Consider the following 14,050-nt stretch of genomic DNA (forward strand, 5'->3'; position numbering starts at 1 on the left):
TGTTTTCATCTCCAGCTCTCCCTTTCTGCCTGGAGTTCTTGCTGAAGGTCCAGCCCTCCACCCAACCTCACTCCATTTCAAGAAAAACAGGCTCACCCTCCCCTCCTTTCCTTCCCTCTCCTTGGCTCCCTCTTGCCCTCTCTGTCTGTCCATCTGTCTCTTCCACCCTTGCTGCCCACCCCACTCACAAGGCAAATGGAACCAAAATGTTAATCAAATGGCAGAAAGCTGGAAGGTAATGAAGACAATTTAGCCAGATCAAACCAACCAACATTCATTAGATGCCTGCTGTATGTCAAGCTTTGAGCTGAGGAGAGGGAGTGGAGGGTAAGATCCCTGTCCTTAAGAACTTCTGAGTTAGTAAGATCAGATGCATGGGCACACACAAGCATACACACACAGAGAAAGTTCCACAAAGATTTCAGGCACTTCCTAAAAGAGCTTTAAGGAGTCTGAGAAAAACAGCCAACTGCAGTGAAGAGACAGTTCCTGTGGAACTCTGGGAAGGAGTGGTCCTTGCCACACCTAGTGGGGATGTGTGTACAGGGTTGGGGGCATGGGACTGGGGCATCTAATCGGCTCTGGCTGGCTTCATCTTATGGAAACAGAAGCCCGGAACCACTCTTTCACTTTGCTCACAGTGCTGAGTGGTTCATGTAGCCCAAGGCCCCTGGTCCTCTCCATGAGCACCACCCCCACCCTCCCTTCTCTCAGCCAACCTTGATCACACAAACAATGGGATCTTCCCCAGCCCCTGGATGCAATCCAAGCCCTACAGTGACCAGCAGAGAGCTCTTGGGGCTCGGAATGTCTGGTGGTCCAGACGGTCTCCCCTCCTGTAGTCAGTTGTGTTTGCAGAAATATTCCCACCCAAAGAGCAAAGTGCACATCAGACTCGGAGTCTGAAAAGAGGGCAAACCTGTGCCTGGTGCCTTGGGTCTGCGCACCTGGGTGAGCTTCCAGAGCTGGGACTAGATTCGTGGGAGGGATGGAGAGAGGCTCAGGTTCTGTGTCAGAGAGGACCCTGGGTTCAGGAGCAGAAACCTGCTCAAGCCCAAGATGGGGCTTTTCTAAAAAGTTCCAGGAATGTGCTGTGGAGCTCCAGGGCTGGGGGAGCAGGTGAGCTTCCTGAGTGATCAGAACCAGGAACTGGACAGCTGTAGGACGTTTTCTTGACCTCCTGCTGCTGGTTCTGTCTGCTTAGCTCTCAAAATAATACTTACTGAGCTGCTTTGGGCCAGAGCCTGCAGGTATAGAGTAGGTAAAACAGACATAGTCCCTGTCTTCAAGGAGCTAGAGATCAGCGAGGGAGGTTGACAACAGGAAGTGCAACGAACTAATGCTTACCAGTGTTATGAGCTGGGAGGTTCATCTCGTTGGCTCATCCTGCTGACTCATCCCACTGGCCAGCCAATCCCATTGGCTGCTGTGTGGAGAAGGTATGGGAAGGAAGGACTAATGAGGAGGTTCCCAAACAAGTTCACATTGAGACAGTGGTGGCCTGGTCAGGGATGGCGATTGTAGAAGATAGAAGAGGAGAGGGGCTCAGGGTGAAGCGTGAAGTTCGGATCCATTAGACTTGCTGATGCTGGTGTTGGGCTGGGTGGAGTGAGGGGGATTAAGGTGAGTGCTGGGTTTCTGGCTCAAGTGACTGGGTGTTGGGTGGTGTCCTTTATGGAGAGGGGAACATCAAGTCAGAGGAGAAAATCAAGATTTATTTTTGGACTCAAGTTTGGGACGTGGATGAAGTATCTGAGTGGTGATGTCAAGGACATTGCTGAACACAGGAGCTTATAGGAAGTATCGGGACTGGGGTCCATGTGGCACCTTAGCAGCCAGTATGATATTTAAACCATGGGAATGGAGGGGTCCTCCGAGAGAGTATGAAGAGAGGAGCCGACACCCAACTCTAAACCAAAAAAACTAAACTCACTGCAATCGAGTCAGATCCGACTCATAGCGACCCCTCCTTGGGTTTCTGAGACGGTATCACTAAGGAAGTAGATTGCCTAGTCTTCCTTCCGAGGAGTGGCTGGTGGCTTTGAACTGCCAGTCTTCTGGTTAGCAGTCAAATGCCTTAGGCACTACGCCACGAATCTAGTCTTGGTGAAAGAGAAGGAAAGAGAGAAGCCCTGCCCTCCTCAGGGAGCCGGGAAGAAAGCCAACGACACTGCCATTCCAGAATCCAAGACAGGAGAGTGTTTGGGAAGGAGACCATGGTCCAGTGGCCAATGCTGCTGACAGACTACGAGGACAGGGCCAAGTGTAGCCACATGGAATGTACTAATGACCTTGGCAGGAGTTTTTTGACCTTCAGTTTGACCGCAGAGGCACACCTCATTTTATTGTGCTTTGTAGATGCTGCATTTTTTTTTTTACAAATTGAAAGTTTGTGGCAATGCCTGCTTTTAGTGCCATTTTTCCAACAGCATGTGCTCACTTCATGTCTCTGTGTCACATTTTGGTCATTCTAACAACATTTCAGACTTTTCCATAACGCCATTGCACACTTCATAGGCTACCAAAAAGCCAAAACAACCAACCGATTGCTGTTAAGTTGATTCTGACTCATTGTGACCCTATAGAAAAGAGTAGAATTGCCTCAGATGGTTTCCAAGGTTGTAAATATTTATGGAAGAACACTGCCTCGTCTCTCCAGCTGGTGGGTTCGAACTGCCAGCCTTGTGGTTAGTAGCCCAGTGCTTTAACCACCGGTCCACCAGAGTTCCTTTAATAGGCTACAGTCTGGTGTAAACATAACTTTTATATGCACTGGGAAACCAAGACATTCGTGTGAGTGGCTTTATTGCAATATTCACTTTACTGCGGCGGTCTGGAGGTATGCCTGTACTCATTTTCCCTCCTTTTCTGTCTATGATGCAGAATAGAACCCCTCTCCACTTGCACGCTTCCATGTACAGGTCAAACCACCAACAGATATATCCTTCCTTTCCCGCGGGTTGAACTCCAAACCCCAGGAAAGAAGCTGCTATTGATCCTGCCCAATTGCTGTGCTCAGCGGGGATAGCCAATTGTGGCCCAGGATCAGGTAGTCATGTAGAGCTTGCAGAAAATGGGACGGCATTGCCTCCTGAGCTGACGGGCACTTAAAAGGATGCCCACTCTATCTGGTTAAACAGTCAGTCTTCAGCATCTCTCTGTGGACCTGCAGCTGCTTGTTACCATGGAAACAGAAGATTCTATTCACTTCCTCTTTTTCTCACTCCTCCCCTTCCCCACCCTTCTCCCTTTTCCCTTCTTTCCTGCCCTCACACCCACTCTCTTCCCTTCTGCGCCCTTCCTCTATTTTCACTCCTCATTTCTATCTCACTTGTCCTAATTTCCTCATCTGGTTTTCTTTTTTTATCCTATTATGTGTGTCTTCGTTAGCCACGTTTATCTCCCTTTGTGAGACTAAGGTGACAAAGACTTACATATATATTCATTTATATGCATGCACAAACCCAGCTACACCCGTGGTCAGCATATCACATGTTCGTAAGGCAATAACCCTGGTGCTCTTACCAAGCCAATGCTACCAAACAGTTGTTGTTGTTGTTGTTATTGTTGTTGTTATGTGCCGTCGAGCCGGCCCCGACTCATAGCGACCCCTCCTTGGGTTTCTGAGGCAGTATCACTACGGAAGTAGGATTGCCCAACCTTCCTTCCGAGGAGTGGCTGGTGGGTTTGAACCACCAGCCTTCTGGTTAGCAGGCAAGTGACTTAGCCACTATGCTACCAGAGCTCCCTAACTAAACAGTTGTTAGTAAAAAGATAATGCGGGGGTGGGGGTGTGTGTGTGTGTGGCAAGTGTGCTCTGGTCTTGTCATTCACCAAATACTGCTTGGAATATGAAAACTTGTTTCCCGTTTATCCTGAGATTCTGTATGTGGATAAAACAATGTTTCTTTGGTGTATCTATCTGTGTATAATTTGAAACAGCCAGAGTTTGATTGCTCCTCTCTTAATAAACACAGCTATCAGTCAAGCTAAGCTAAAAATACCCTCAGTGTGCCTTTTATTATGTAGACACACATCCAATCCAGATTCTTCCAAGAATGCCTCTGCCAAACTCCGTACCCATTAATCAGTTCAAGGCAGAGGGTCCAGAAGCCAACCAGAGTGGGAACGGTGCAGGTGAGAGCTCTTCATCTCTCCAAGTGGAGCCTGGGGACCCCTCTCCACCACCATTACACTTAATCACCCTTCCAGCAGACCAGGGTTTCCCGGCCAGCCAAGAACTTACAGTGGACCCATCAGATGGAGACAAACTGACACGCTCTGGTAGTTCTTTCATGACCCTATAGAGCCTGTTGGCAGAGGGAAACAATAGCAACCGAACACCTGAACATATTATTTGGCTTCAGAAAGGCAAAAATAACTGGGTGATAATTGACTGAGTTGAAAAAAACTTTTTTTTTTTTTTTTTAACAATATGACAGGTTATGGGACTCAAATGGCCAAGGTGGATCATGCGTGAAGGCCCAAGACAAGATGGGATCACTGTCTTTCAGAAGCTCCATACACGATATTCCCCCAATGGGGTGGTTGAGGGTGGAGGGTTGGGGTTCCAACTTCCAAATCCTGGTAGTGCTCCCTAAAATGGTAAGGTGGGTGCCAAGAGAGTGTCAGAGATTAGAACCAAACCAGGCTACCAGGCCATCCTGGTCCCTGCTCACTCCTCCCTTTTCCAGGGTCAGTCTAGGTATTGGGCTGTGGCCTGGGCTCTGGAGCAGGGTCTCAGGATTTAGCCTCTGCGTCCCACATAAGATCTGGAGACACCATCTAAACCCAAGAAATCTCGGTTTCCTCAACTGTACACTTCAGGGTTGCTGTGGGGGATACAGGAGACAATGCAGGTAGAGCATCTTCCTCATAGTTGTTGTTGTTGTTATGTGCTGTGGAGTCAGACCCAACTCATAGCAACCCCTCCTTGGGTTTCCAAGGCAGTATCACTACGGAAGTAGATTGCACCATCTTCCTTCCGAGGAGTGGCTGGTGGGTTTGAACCACCAGCTTCTGGTTAGCAGTCAAGTGCTCATAGTAGGTACTCCATAAACAGTACCTGCTATCAGAGATCTAGGAACTCTGCAGTGCAAGTTAAGCTCTTGGCTGTTAACCAAAAGGTCAGTGGTTCAAATCCACCCAGCGGCTCCTGGGGAAAAAGTCCCTGTGACTTGCTCCTGTAAACTTTACAGCTAGGAAACCCTCTGGGGCTGCTCTACTCCGTCACCTGGGGTCATTGTGAATTGAAATTAACTTGACAGCCCACAACAAAACAACATCAGATGTGCACAGATGTTCTGGGTGCTACTGCCTCACGTGCCTTGGTGAGGGCCTGTGTGTCCTTGGTCTGCTCGTTGTGTGTGTCTGTAGTCTCGTGCCCTGCCCCTTCTCTGTTCTCTAAAGGCTCTAAGCTTCTCTCTTCTTGGGGTCCCTGCATCTCGTGTTCTCTCTGCCTGGATCTCTCTTCCTGCCCATCACCTCTTTGTCATGTTAACTGTGCTCAGTTCTCATCTTAGTTACTGCTTTCTCTGAGCAGATTCCTTGATGCCCAAGACTGGGATACAGGCTCCTTCTATGTGCTGCATGCCCCAGAGTGTCCCCCTATCACATTTTATGGAAGATTTCCATTAACTTGTCCACTGGACCATGGGCTCCTTGGGTAGAATTTCCTAGCACCTAACAGGGTGCCTGGAACCTAAGAGGTACTCTATAAATGCTTGAATGAATTAGTGAACGAAGCTCACATGATATGCCATCCAAGCTCACAAAATATACCAAGGGAAACATGTAGCCAATGATGAGTCAGTGGCTTAGGTGTGGTTGGATGAGAAACTGTTGATACCTGTACCTTGTGTCTGTTGCAGTTTAGCTCAATTGCATAAGAATCTAATAATTGGCTGTTCTGAGCAGAACTGTGGCTTTTATCTTGGAGAGCAGGATTGGGAGGCCTGTTGAGACCTCCTGGGGCAGGAGGGGAGGTGAAGAAACAGTAATCTGGTAGATGAGGGTCTGGGAGAACTCCCGCATCTATAGGCCTGGTCCTTGAGGCAGGGGTCAGTGGTCCAGCCTCCAGAACCTACATGAGGAAGAGTGATGTTAGCCTTGATTGGTGCTAATGTGTCATCAAAGGACTCTGTCAGGGTAGAGGTCATGGTCTTGGCCTCCATCCAAGGCCATGAATGCCAAGACTTGATTCCCAGACTCCTGAGGGACAAGGATTAGAAGATCCTAGCCCAGTGTCTGCGTATTGATGAGGGGATGAATGAGGCTGATATCCAACTGTGCAGATTGGGGCCAAATGGCAGGTTCTGGGCTCAGTGGGCACTTGGCTATTGAAAGTTCACCAAGGTAGTACAGGCAATGGGACTGTGGTGGTTTTACCTACCAAAGGGACTAAAGCTGTGGACCAAGTCCTTGCACTGACCATGTGGCTCAGGAGCTGCCTGAGGCTGAGCCCATAGATGCCAGGTAGGTCTCTGGGAGCCTAGCAGGCCTGAGGTATGGAAGCAAGGGACATTTCTCTCTGTGGAGTCTTCACTTCCATGTGAGGGGCCCAAAGCCATTAGCATGGAGACATGGGATTCTTGATGTGTGTGAGATTTTTGTCAGGGTACCACCCCATGACTCTCATGGTGACCATCCTTGGACAAAGGGAGAGCCCCAAATCTTCTCCATGCTCTCTGCTTCCAAGGAACAAGATGGTGAGAGAAACAAGGCTCTCGTTATTCACTCCCACCTTGCTTCCTTTGGCTTATTTTAAATGAAAGCAGAACAATTTGTTGAAAGGCTTTCCTTGAGGAACTCTTACTAGCTTCCACTGGAGTCACACTTCAGCTACCGAAGGCTGACTTTCAACCTGTGCATTTGGGGATGTGTCAATAAAGATTTAAACTGTGCAAGGGAAAGAGAAACATACTGGAAGCTTTGACTAGCCCATCGGACACAAGTAGCCTGAACAAAGGCACTTAAGTCTAACGATGGGCTGGGGGAAGGTTACAAATGGCAGGTACACAGCATCAACTTGTCATGTACCATCATGTAGAAAGAAGTCCCGTGGTGCAGTGGTTAAGAGCTCAGCTTCTGTCTTGGTTATCTAGGTCTGGTCTAACAGAAATACCACCAAGTGGATGACTTTAACAAACAGAATTTACTTTTTCACATGTTAGGAGGCTACACGTCCAAATTTAGGGCACCAGCTCCAATGGAAGGCTTTTTCATTTCTCAGGCAAGGTCTTTGTCTCCTCTCAAAACTGTGGTCCAGCATTCCTTGGAGATCTCCACATGTCTTGACATCATTCTTCCCCTGAGTCCAAAGGACGTGCTTTGCTCCCAGCTCTTCTTTCATGGAGGTCTTAAGAACCCTCTTTCTCTGCTTGCTTCTCTCTCCTTCCATCTCTTGTGAGATAGAAAGTGATGCAGGCCACACTCCAGGGGAACTCCCCTTACATTGGGTCAGGGCTGTGACCTGAGCAAGGGGGCTGCATCTCCCATTAATCCTGTCTCATTAACATAACAAATACAATCCTCATTAACATAATGGAATCCTGCCTCATTAATACATAGAAGTCAGGATTTACAATACAGGGAAAAATGGAGGATAATTACATAAGATCATTACATAACTGCCAAACCGCTTAGAATCATGGCCTAGCCAAATTGACACATATTTAGGGTGGGAGGTTGAGGGAGTGCACGATTCAATCCATGACAACTGTTAACTGAAAGGTCAACAGTCCAAATGCACCAGCCAGTCTGCAGGAGAAAGATGCTACAGTCTGCTTCTGTAAAGATTACAGCTTTGGAAAATCCATGGAACAGTTATGAGGATTTTTGTTTCTTTTATGTTGAGGTGTAATTCATATTTAAAGCTGTAGTCTTTGATCTTCATCAGTAAGTGCTTCAAGTTCTCTTCACTTTCAGCCAGCGAGGATGTGTCATCTGCATATCACAGGTTGTTCATGAGTCTTCCTCTAACTGATGCTGTCTTCTTCATATAGTCCAGCTTCTCAGATTACTGGTGATGGGTGTGACACCACTCCTCTTCGTCATTCCCAGCACAGTAGGCCATATGTTTGTCCATTCAAGATGGCCAATACCAGTCCATTTCATCTCAAATGCCTAGGAAATCGATCTTTATGCGTTCCATTTCATTTTTTCCAACTTCAATTTTCCTAGATTCATACTCCATACATTCCATGTTCCAATTATTAATGAATGTCAATATGTTAGGTTACCATAAAATGTCACTAACACTTAGTGTTAAAAAGGAACCTCTTTGCTTTAAATGGTAAGATACTTTTTTTAAAAAATTGGAAATCAAGTAGATCCCTAGGCCTTTATTTTGAAGTGCCTCTGGGTGGGTTCCAACTGCTAGCCTTTCTGTTAGAAGCTGAGTGATTAACTGTCTGCGCTATCCAGGGACCCCTAGGCTGCTTATTCTGACCTCTGACCTTGGCTGGGCTCCTTTCTGCCAGCCCAGCTGTATTGGTCCCCATCCAGCTGTGGCAGTCCTGGCTGGGCCTCTCTGGCCTCTAGTCCCTTGAGAGGTCTAGCTGCTTCTCACCACAGGGTTTCTCACTTGCTGTGGCCTTGATTTCTATTTAGATGCAGTTCTCTCATCTCCTCCTTCTCCTAGGAGCTCAGCAGGGACTTCCTCCTAGAGGCTTCTCCACCCAGCCTTCTCCCCATGTGGTCCCTTTCCTTCCTCTCCCATCGCACCCTCTCCCTCCCTCCCTCCCTCCTTCCATCCTTCCTCCCCTCCTTCCTTCAGTCTCTCCTGCCTTCTTTCCTCTCTCCCTGGCTTTCTCTCTTCTCCCATCCCTTCCTTCTGCGCCCCCTTCCTCCCTGTCTTTCTAATTCGGTCTTCCTTCCTTGGTGTCTTCTTTCCTTCCTTGATTAATTCACTTTTCCTGATTCCTTCTTTCTTCTGCTCCCTCCTTTTCCTTTTGCTTTCTTCCTTCCCTCTCTCTCTTCTTCTTTCCTATTTTCTTTCTTAAGTATTTATCAAGGCTGTGTAAGGTTTGTTGGTGTATTGGCTTGTTTAACATGCTCCCCCAACACACACACACACACACACATGCACACACGCACACACACACTAAGATTTGAGCTCTGTGGAGTAAGGCCGCTTGCCCCTGCCCCACCATGTACATAGGGTGTCCTCATTCCAAGCCAAGGGTCACTGGGATCTGATGAATGTGCAGAGGAGCCTGTGAGAAGAGAATCTGGTTCTACGACGGGAGCAGTGGGAGAAAAGTTTTGAAAACATCACCCTCCAAATACGTCACTGATCTTGGGGACCAAAAGCCAGTGCCTTGGAGCAGGCACCTAGGCATGTCCTTCTGCTTCAACAAGTGATCTTCAGAGGGTTAGGGTGGTGGGCCCGGGGTGGGGGTCTCGGAGGGTGACGTCGGACTCCTTTGCTGTGTTGGGGTTAAAGACACGGGCAAGCCCTGGGAAACCCTGCTCGCCCTGGGTGTTGTCTGCAGCAAGTGAAAGCATTTTCACGATTAACATCGCACAAAGCCCAGCAATTTGAGAAAAGGCACCATCTGACTTGAATAATCGTCTCTCTTCTAATTACAGAAAGTTGTGTGGTTTGAAAGGAAAAGACTTTTCCATTAGGAGGAATCTAAAAATAGCCACTGTGATTTGAACCTCCTTCTCCAGTGTCAGCCTGCGCTAATTACATCAGCAAAGCATTTGGGCAGCTGCCTCTTGTAAACACTGCACGGCAGGGGACCCTGCCTGGAAACACTGCTTAGAACATGCGCACGTGCACACACACACACACACACAACACGCCTGGCCTCATGCTTCTCACAGGTGACTCTCAGTGTGAAGTTCCTTGCACCCAATATGCAAGGGCAAGAACTCAAAAATCCCTTTAGGTGAATTCCAGACGGCAGCTGCGGGGCAGTTAGACATTTCACCAAAGCAGAGCGGTGAAGACGTCCTCCGCAATCTCCGCCCCCAGCACCATTTGAGGGTTGCTGGTTCTGGTGGTGCCATGGTTAAAGTATTGGACAGCTAACCAAAAGGTTGGTGGTTCGAATCCACCAGCCATCCTGAGAGAAAGATGTGGCAGTCTGCTTCAGTACAGATTGACAGACTTGGAAACCCTATGGGACAGTTCTATTCTGTCCTCTAGGGGCTCTGTGAGTTGGAATTGACTCCGTGGCAGCGGGAGTAGAGTTGTTTTGGTTTCCTGTTGTCCTGCAGTCCCTGTGAGGTGGAACCTGCTTGGTTGGTAACTGCAAGGTTGGCAGCAGTTCCAATCTACCCAGAGCCACTCAGAAGAAAGACCTGGTGATTCATCTCTGAAGATTTAGCCACTGGAAACCCTGTGGACCCAGCTGTACTCTGATACACATGGAGTGCCTATGAGTCGGGATTGGCTTGACACAACTGGTTTCCATCAACCCAGCCCTTGGTGGTCTGCAATCCTGCTTCTCTCTCTTCTTGAAAATGCATGAGAGTGGCTTGATTCCTGAGGACATGGCAGTGTGAGGTTTCCCACACAGATTTCTTATCTTTGGAAGGTTCCCCAGGTCTGGCACGGCCAAGCTTGGGGGCGTTCAAGGCACACGGAGCGAAGCGTAGGATGTATTTATTTATTTTGGCTTGGCGGTCCGCGTGGGGATTTGCGAGTTAACTGCTCTGAAGCGCTGTGTCTTCTGGACTTGGTTTCAGCTGTACTCTGCCATCTTGCACCACGCCCAGAGGCTCCGACGCAGCTGAAAGTGTGGCTACATGATTTATGGCAGGGATGTTTCAGGAGTGACAACCTGGCAGCCCCGTCAAAATTCTGTAGCTGTCTGGAAGAAGGGGGGGCTCCAGCCAAGGGGAGGGGGACGCTACTGTGGCTGGCAGGAGGTGTGAGCGCTCTTTGACTCAGCACCTGGCCAGCATCTGTGTCGTGTTTTCCAGTTTGCAAAGTGTCTTCATTCCATGTCTCACCGGAGCGGGGTAGATGTTATTAATGGCTCCAGCCCATGGCCACCTCACGTACACAGAATGAAACGTTGCCCAGTCCCACACCAAACTCATGATCATCGATACATGTGAGCCCTGTGGTACCTTCACGGTCATTGTGTTAAACCATCCCGTGGAGGGCCTCCCTTGCCTTTGCTGGCCTCCACTTTACCAAGTGTGATGTCCTTCTCCAGGGATGCAGCCACAGCAATTGAGTCCAAGTCTTGAGCAACACTCCATGATCCTTGGGGTCTTCTTTGGCTGAGTGCAGAAGCTGATCACCCCACCTTCTTTCCTAGTCTGTCTCAGTCTGGAAGTTCTCCTGAAACTGTCCACCATGGGTGACCCTGCTGGTATTTGAAATAGCAGTGGCATAGCTTGCAGCATCATGGCAACACGCAACCACCACATTGAGACTAGCTGACAGATGGCTGATGGGGATAGGTATTAGTGTCCCATTTTATAGAAGAGCAAACAGGTTCAATAAGGTTAAATGACACAGTTAACAGATGGGGTGTCCTTGATCCCCCTTCTTTCTTACTTTTGGGAAGGGCTTCTTGAATGAACGTATGGGAAGCGGAGATGGGAGACAGGCAGGGGAGCTGGCTTCCTGGAGGCTTCCTGGGACAGGAGCTGGGAGCAGAGTGGAGGGAGCAATGGTGTGGTGTGGCCTCAGTTTCCTGCCTGGATGTCACTGGTTAGAAAGAAGAGTAGGCAAGACTCACCTGGTTCAGGTGGGACTGAGAGTCTGACTGTGGGTTTGGATATCATCTTCCTGATGTGAAGGCATCAGAGGGCTTCATTTTCAGATGAGGAGCCTGGGAGCAGGGTGGAGGGTGGAGGGGCTGGGCTGGGCTGGGCGGCAGTGTGGCGGGGGAAATGGGGGAAATCAAGGGTGGGAGGACTGCAGTGTGCTTACTGGGTGAGATCCAACACAGGGTTCAGAGCTGGAGGTTTTAAGCCAAGGAGAGGTTTCATTGGAGGAAGGAGGTGCCATGCATGTGGTGGCAAAGTAGCGTGAAGCACATCATCTAGGGCCAGAGGAGGTCCTGTCTTGATGAACTGCCTTTGGGGTGACAGTGGGCCTTGCCCGGGCCGTCACTCTGTCATCGGCATCCTCTGTCCTGGACACTGTGTGCAAGGCTCAGAGACTGAGTGGGAAGCAGGGGCCTTGATCACCTCCCTAGCCCCCAGTTCTGCAGGTGGGTCACCGAGCTCTGAAAGGGGAAGGCACCGAGAGTGGTGCTCTGGGAACCAAGCCCCCTCAGCAGTGCCCCTCCCTGGGACCAGGAGTCTCCCACTGAAGTTACCCCACAGCCTAGGCCCTGGCATAGCGTGCTGGGGGCTGAAGGCTGCTCGCAGCAAGGCCCGGAAAGTGGGTGCACTGCAAACGTCCCTGCACCGGGATGTGTGTGCTGCACAGCGTTCTCCTTCTCCCCTTTAGCACACTTCGCTGTAGTTTTGGAGAAAGTAGACACAGCACAACAGGGTCCACTCACAATTTCTATAAAATACTGTTCAGTGACATCGGTTCCGTTCTTCGTGACGTCTCAATGTTCCCATCGATTCTCTTCTGGTTGTTCCCGTTAATGTTGTCTCACTGCCTCCAGCCTTCCCACCAGTGTTTGAGTAACTTTTGGCCATTTGGTCATAGTTAAAAGTGCACAGTACTCAATGGTGACATTCTTCACTTTCTGAGCTAGACAGTTAGTTGAAAGGCGACGTCAGAGGATAACTTTGGGTTGAGGTCCAGAGACAATCTCGGGACTTGACTTTCTCTTGATTCCATCTGGGCCTCTGTGGTGAGACCTCCCTCACAGCACAAGCCTGTCAGAAACAGGCTGGCCAGGAGGTGCATAAGGAGCCCTGGTGGCTCACTGGTTAAGCGCTCCATGGCTAACCGAAAGGTTGGTGGTTTGAACCCACCCAGTGGTTCTGTGAGACAAAGTCATGGCAATTTGCTCCCATAAAGATGAGAGCCAATGAAACCCCGTGGGGCAGTTCTACTCTGTCACTGGGATCACTAAGAGTCAAAATCGACTCCACAGTACCTCAGAACAACAATAAAAAGTCGCTGCAACCAGAGGGGCAGAGTTCACATAGAGGGGAAGCTGGCCAGACAGGGGTGCATAGGTAAGAGGGGCACAGGGAAGGTGTGGTCACAGGGAGGAGAAGGGAGGAGAGTTTTTTATGGTTGGGGATGGTAAGTGGGGCTGTGAGATCAAATGTGCATGAACTATTGAGAGTAAAACAAATCTGCTTTGTAAATTTGCACCCAAATCACAATAAAAAAAAAAGTCATCATGAAGACCTCATCATTGGGTCATCTCCCTCCACACCTGCCACCTGCCTGGCCCCACTGTGTGGCCACAGAACAAGTCTGGGGGCTCAGCCCTCAAGGACCCCAGCCTCAAGCACACACACACACACACACACACACAGGTCTCTTCCTCACTAGGAAAGAGGTGTGATGAAGCGCTTAGGTGCTCGAGATGGGTGGGTGGGCAGGAGGTCACTGAGAGTATGGGAGTGGGGAAGCGGCCCTTGAGCTGGAAGAAGGGTTGGGTTGGAGGCAGCAGAGGGCAGCAGCACAGGTAGGAGGAGAGAAGGCTCCCGGTGAGTGTGGAAGAGGAAGGGGCCCAGTGTGGCCAGAGGAGGGATCGCATGGCCAGAGGAACAGGGCTGAGTCTGGAGACATAGGTGAGGGCTGGGTGAGCCCAGTGCCAATCTTTACCGAGCCTTGGGCCAGGTACAGTGCTGCGTGGGGTCATTTGGTAGTGATAAAACTGATATGGCGCTCACCATGGGATAGTGATAACTATATAATTAAACCCTTCCGATGGCCAGGCTCTGTTCTCAGCACTTCCCGTGTGTAAAGTCAGGGACAAGTCTGTGGTAACTGACATTGTCCCCATTTCCCAGATGAGAATACTGAGGCACAGAGAGGAGAGTGGCCTGCCTAGGGACACAGCTGCTGAGCAATGCAGCCAGATTCTGAACCCAGGTGCCCAACTCTCTTGGCCACGGGACCGGTGGTCTCTCACACTCTAGCCACAGAGCAATCGGAAGG

Source organism: Orycteropus afer, unplaced genomic scaffold, assembly GCF_000298275.1.
Source record: "Orycteropus afer afer isolate SDZICR_OR568_19922 unplaced genomic scaffold, OryAfe1.0 scaffold00038, whole genome shotgun sequence".
NCBI classification, from domain to species: domain Eukaryota; kingdom Metazoa; phylum Chordata; class Mammalia; order Tubulidentata; family Orycteropodidae; genus Orycteropus; species Orycteropus afer.